This window comes from Tachyglossus aculeatus, chromosome 24 (genome assembly GCF_015852505.1).
Source record: "Tachyglossus aculeatus isolate mTacAcu1 chromosome 24, mTacAcu1.pri, whole genome shotgun sequence".
Lineage (NCBI taxonomy): Eukaryota > Metazoa > Chordata > Mammalia > Monotremata > Tachyglossidae > Tachyglossus > Tachyglossus aculeatus.
The window spans coordinates 493246-499964 of NC_052089.1; the positions used below are offsets into that span (position 1 = coordinate 493246).

Genomic DNA, 6719 nt, shown 5'->3' on the forward strand with positions numbered 1-6719 from the left:
GATCACTCGATAAATGGTACTTCTGCTGCTACTACTAAGTAGATGCTTTTGAGGTCTACAAATATATTGGGGGGGGGGAAGTTTATATTAAATTAAATGCTATTCCGTTCTGTTATGCTTAATGTTAACTGTTAGCCTGAAAGAATCACACACCACTTTACTCTTGCTTCACTAATAAAATCCCACCTCTTGGGTTAAAGGCTGAGCAATCTGGAGGGTCTCATGGGGTGAGGTAACTATTCCAGACTGATGGAGTTCATTCTGATGGAACTCACAGATAGCATACATATGTGGGCCATCCTTTTTGTGCTTTTTCTATTGATCTATGTACTTGGTGTCATGGGGAATCCTGGAATGATTGGATTAATTGGGCTCAGCCCTCGACTTCACACTCCTCTGTAGTTTTCCCTAAACAATTTAGCCTTTGTTGACTTCTGTTATACCTCCTCCATCATTTTCAACATGCAGATGGACTTGGTTGTAGAGTTGAAAAGCATTTCTTTCACAACCTGTGCTATTCAAGTATGTTGCTTCATCACTTTCATAAATGTAGAAATTTTTCCCCTGGCATTGATGGTATATGACCGTTATGTGGCAATCTGCCAACCTCTTCTTTGTACAACTGTGATGTCTTGGAAACTGCGTACCCAACTAGAAGTTGGTACTAACCTATATTGTTTTTTGCTTGGATTTTTTCACACATTTCTGACATTTTGTTTCTCCTACTGTGACTCCAATGTCATCAGTCATTTCTATTGTGATGAGGTCCCCTTGTTAGCATTGTCCTGCTATGAAACCAGCATCAAAGAGAGCTGATTTTCACATTTTGAGGTTTTAATACACTCAGCTCGCTTCTGATGGTCCTCATCTCTTACATTTTCATTATCTTGGCCATCTTAAAGATCCACTCTTCTGAAGGGAGACATAAAGCCTTTTCTACCTGCACCTCCCATTTAACATCCGTTACAATTTTTATGGGACCATCATCTTCATGTATTTACAGCCCGAATCAAATCATTCACTAGACACTGATAAAATTGCTTCAGTGTTCTACATCATCGTGATCCCCAAGCTTAATCCATTGATCTATAGCTTGAGAAATCAGGAGGTGAAAGTTGCCTTAAAGAAGAAAACAGTGAAAATAAGTTGTATGACACCACGAATGTAATTCCTTAAATAAGAAATGTGGCCTAGTGGAACGGGCCTGGGCCTGAAAGTCAGCAGACCCAGGTTCTAATGCCAGCTTCACCCCGTGTCTCCTGTTTGGCCTTGGGCAAGTCACTTAACTTCCTTATGCCCAGTCACCTCATCCATAAAATGGGAATTAACCCCTCCTCCTTCCAGTGTGAGACTTGGAGCCCCATGTGGGACAGGAGCTGTGTCCAAACCAATAACCTTGTATCTAACTTAGTGCTTAGTGCAGTGCCTGCACCATAGTGAGAGCTTAGCAAAGTACCATAAAACATAAAGACTAAGATGACCATTTATCCCATGACAGATGGGATGGTCATAATTTTTTGAGTCCTAGTCTCCTGAACCCAAAATGATAGTATGAACTACTTGATACCCCTCTCTAGATACTAACCTTGTATCTAGCTTAGTGCTTAGTGCAGTGCCTGCACCATAGTGAGAGCTTAGCAAAGTACCTTAAAACATAAAGACTAAGGTGACCATTTATCCCATGACAGATGGGATGGTCATAAATTTTTGAGTCCTATTCTCCTGAACCCAAAATGATCGTATGAACAACTTGATACCCCTCTCTCAGCTAAAAGTCAGGAGAGGGGGCATGAAAACCGCATCATTGGAGACAGCAACAGTAGCAGGTAAGTAAAGAAGGAACAGCAAATACTACTCACCCACTTCGTCTCATCCTTCCTACTTTTCCCTTTTCCTTTCATTGCCATTACCTTACTCTTCCTTTCCTGTTCCTGCCATGGTTGTCCCAATCAATCAATCAATCGGATTTACTGAGATCTTACTGTGTGCAGAGCATTGCTCTAGGCACATGGGAGACTACAATATAACAATATAATAGACACTTTATACATGCCCCAAACACATCTATCATGAGCACATCTGCCGGCTGTTTCCTAGAAGTTTCTGGAACTGCATTTTATGTGTGCAAGGTAGCCTTGCCTGAGCCTTAGAAGAAGCAGGCAGCCCCAGCAACTATTGCTGTGATGGATGTGGCCATAGAAATGGAAGATGGCTGCTGACAGTAATGGAAGAAGGTTGTTGTCAATCATTACAGAGTGTCTAGATGAGAGTAGGTGACTGTCTACTCTTTTGGACTGTGAGCCCACTATTGGGTAGGGACTGTCTCTATATGTTGCCAAATTGTACTTCCCAAGCGCTTTGTACAGTGCTCTGCACACAGTAAGCGCTCAATAAATACGATTGATGATGATGATGATGATGTCTATCACTATGTGTGCCTTTATAGGCAACTTTGAATGTGTGTGTGACTGTGACAGTAATAATAACAATATTAACAATGGCATTTGTTAAGCACTTACTAAGTGCACTCTTCTAAGCGCTGGGGAGGATACAAGGTGATCAGGTTGTCCCACGTGGGGCTCACAGTCTTAATCCCCATTTTACAAACGAGGTAACTGAGGCACAGAGAAGTTGTGACTTACCCAAAGTCACACAGCTGACAATTGGCAGAGCCGAGATTAACAGTAACAGTAACCACTGCACTGTCCTCCTCTGTCCCTCTCTGCTGATTTTTCAATTTATTTTTCTTCGATTTCTTTCTCAGTGACTGTTTCCAAGTGTTTTTTATCTATTCCTGTCTCATTTTAGTTCTTTCTGCCTACCTTCAATTTATTCCAGTGACTGTCTCCCCATTTATACTGTAAGATCCTTGAGAGCAAGGATCATGTCTACTAATTCTATTCTACTCATCGTTGTGATTAGAACAGTATCGTGCACATAGTAGGCACTCAATGAATACTTTGGATTGATTGATTAATTGATTTACTCTGTTCCTTTATCTACCTCTATTTCAATCAATCAATCAATCATATTTATTGAGCGCTTACTGTGTGCAGAGCACTGTACTAAACGCTTGGGAAGTACAAGTTGGCAACATATAGAGACAGTCCCTACCCAACAGTGGGCTCACAGTCTAGAAGGGGGAGACAGAGAACAAAAGCAAACATATTAACAAAATAAAATAAATACAATAGATATGTACAAGTAAAATAAATAAATAGAGTAATAAATATGTACAAACATATATACATATATTCAGGTGCTGTGGGGAAGGGAAGGAGGTAAGACGGGGGGTGGAGGGGGGACGAGAGGGAGAGGAAGGAAGGGGCTCAGTCTGGGAAGGCCTCCTGGAGGAGGTGAGCTCTCAGTAGGGTCTTGAAGGGAGGAAGAGAGCTAGCTTGGCGGAAGGGCAGAGGGAGGGCATTCCAGGCCAGGGGGATGACGTGGGCCGGGGGTCGACAGTGAGACAGGCGAGAACGAGGCACGATGAGGACATTAGCGGCAGAGGAGTGGAGGGTGCAGGCTGGGCTGTAGAAGGAGAGAAGAGACGTGAGGTAGGAGGGGGCGAGGTGATGGAGAGCCTTGAAGCCGAGGGTGAGGAGTTTCTGCCTGATGCGCAGATTGATTACTAGCCACTGGAGATTTTTGAGGAGGGGAGTAACATGCTCAGAGCATTTCTGGACAAAGACAATCCGGGCAGCAGCATGAAGTATGGATTGAAGTGGGGGGAGACACGAGGATGGGAGATCAGAGAGAAGGCTGATGCAGTTAGAGAAGGCTGATATTTCTATTCCTTCCTCAATTTCTCTGTTAATTGGTTGATTGATTTTCTCTTCTGATTCTTTATTTCTTTATAACAATAATAATGATAACAACAATGGTATTTGTTAGGTGCTTACTATGTGCTAGGCACTATATTAAGCACTGGAGTCGATACAAGCAAATCGTGTTGGACACATCCCTGTCCCACATGGGTATATATGTCTTGTAGTTTCTTGACGTCTCCCTGAGAAGCCCCATTCCCTATCCAGCTTTGAAAACCTCATAAATATTCACATTAAGACCTGTAAAAAATCAGTATTTCTTCCACTTTCTGTTTCAAATTTACATGTGATATAGGCTTTGTAGCAAATTGAATTGTAAGCTCCCTTTAGATTTTGAAAGCTATAAGGCAGTGTCCCCTCATTTCGTTTAGACTCTTTAGACCATATCATACACCTACTATTTTAATTCCTAGCAGGGCAGCAACTAAATTCAATCGTATTTATTGAGCACTTACTGTGTGCAGATCACTGTCTTCTGGAAGGAGTACCATGTGTGAATGAGCCTTTAATATCTGTTACTGCATTTTACTTTCTAAGCGCCTAGTACAGTGCTCCCTCCTCTTTCTATTTTTCACTACATTATCAGGTTAAGCATAGGCAAATCTCTGCTGCATGTTCTTTTAAGAGTTTGCTACTAAAAATTATCCCTAAAACAAAGGAAACCAATTGATAAGAATAGGTGAGGATGCTTTCTTTTGGGTTCCATGGCTTATTTTCTGCAAATCAGGTATCTTAGTGCCATTTTTTTTCTTATTTTAGACCTTAATCATATTTTTATGGTTTTTCCTCTCAACACGCAAATCATTTCCCAAGGCTCATTTGTGGTTGCGGCAGACTAACACCATCTTTGACAACTCACAAGTGTAAAAACTGTCACTTGGGGAATATTTTAAAGTCATTGTTTGCAAATCAATAAATGTGTTAATTGCACAACGCACAATTAAGTATGAAAATCCGTTCCCAAGGGAATTATTAAAAGCGGGGCAGGATTGTAGTTCCTTTTGCATACATAGAAAATTATTTTTAAACACAGTTGAAGTCAGTTATTCCACACAGTTTCCAATGAAAACTTAGTATACTACCGACACTCCTATTAGTTATGGACTTAAAGATAATGACTGGGTTCACATTGATAGTCAAGCAATTAATTTATCAATAACATATTCTAATTTCAGCCATTTGCTATATGACCTGTAAGGAAAACATGGTCCCAAAAGAAAGACAAAGTAATGATTAGGTCCTCAAACTTTCATTTAAGGTTAAATAGAAGTAGTATTACCTAATTGAAAGAGCATTGTCCAGTGAGTCAGAAGACTTGGGTTTCTAATCCTGGCTCCAACACTTGTCTGCTGCATGACCTTGGGAAAGTCACCTCACTTCTCCATACCTCAGTTACCTCAACTGCATAATGGGAATTTAATATCTGTTCTCCTTCCATAGGGACTGTGTCTGACTTGATTAGCCTGTACCTGCTCCAGGGCTTAGAAGAGTGCTGGACACATAGTAAGCACTTTTTAAAATGTCATAAAAATAATCTGTAAATTGAGAAAAGTAAAACGAAGTTTGACTTGAATGGAGGGAGAGATCAATTAATCAATCAATAGAATTACTGCCTCTCTCAAGGTATCAATTGGAGAGTTTCCAATCAATCAATCAATCAATCAATCAATTATATTTATTGAGCACTTACTGTGTGCAGAACACTGTACTAAGCGCTTGGGAAGTACAAGTTGGCAACATATAGAGACAGTCCCTACCCAACAGTGGGCTCACAGTGTAGAAGGGGGAGACAGAGAACAAAACCAAACATATTAACAAAATAAAATAAATAGAATAGATATGTACAAGTAAAATAAATAAATAAATAAATAAATAGAGTAATAAATATGTACAAACATATATACATATATTCAGGTGCTGTGGGGAAGGGAAGGAGGGAAGACGTGGGGTGGAGAGGGGGACGAGAGGGAGAGGACAGAAGGGGCTCAGTCTGGGAAGGCCTCCTGGAGGAGGTGAGCTCTCAGTAGGACCTTAAAGGGAGGAAGAGAGCTAGCTTGGTGGATGGGTAGAGGGAGGGCATTCCAGGCCAGGGGGATGACGTGGGCCGGGGTCGACGGCGGGACAGGTGAGAACGAGGCACGGTGAGGAGATAAGAGGCAGAGGAGCGGAGGGTGCGGGCTGGGCTGTAGAAGGAGAGAAGGGAGGTGAAGTAGGAGGGGGCGAGGTGATGGAGAGCCTTGAAGCCGAGGGTGAGGAGTTTCTGCCTGATGCACAGATTGATTGGTAGCCACTGGAGATTTTTGAGGACGGGAGTAACATGCCCAGTGCACTTCTGGACAAAGACAATCCGGGCAGCGGCATGAAATATGAATTGAAGTGGGGAGAGACACGAGGATGGGAGATCGGAGAGGAGGCTGATGCGGTAGTCCAGACGGGATAGGATGAGAGCTTGAGCAGGGTAGCGGTTTGGATGGAGAGGAAAGGGCGGATCTTGGCAATGTTGCGAGCTGGGACAGGCAGGTTTTGGTGATGGCTAGGATGTGAGGGGTGACTGAGAGAGGGGAGTCGAGGATGACACCAAGGTTGCGGGCTTGTGAGATGGGAAGAATGGTAGTGCCGTCAACAGTGATGGGAAAGGCAGGGAGAGGGCAGGGTTTGGGAGGTAAGACCAGGAGTTCAGTCTTGGACATGTTGAGTTTTAGGTGGCGGGCAGACATCCAGATGGAGATGTCCTGAAGGCAGGAGGAGATGTGAGCCTGGAGGGAGGGGAGAAAGCAGGGGCAGAGATGTAGATTTGGGTGTCATCAGCGTAGAGATGATAGTTGAAGCTGTGGGAGCGAATGAGGTCACCAAGGGAGTGAGTGTAAATCGAGAACAGAAGGGGACCGAGATCTG

The 6719-nt window shown here is 42.8% G+C and overlaps 1 pseudogene; it reads left to right on the top strand.

Annotated features, from left to right (window-relative positions):
* The first annotated feature begins 249 nt into the window (after positions 1–249).
* LOC119945038 lies at positions 250–4195 on the top strand (annotated as a pseudogene).
* Positions 4196–6719: the final 2524 nt, after the last annotated feature.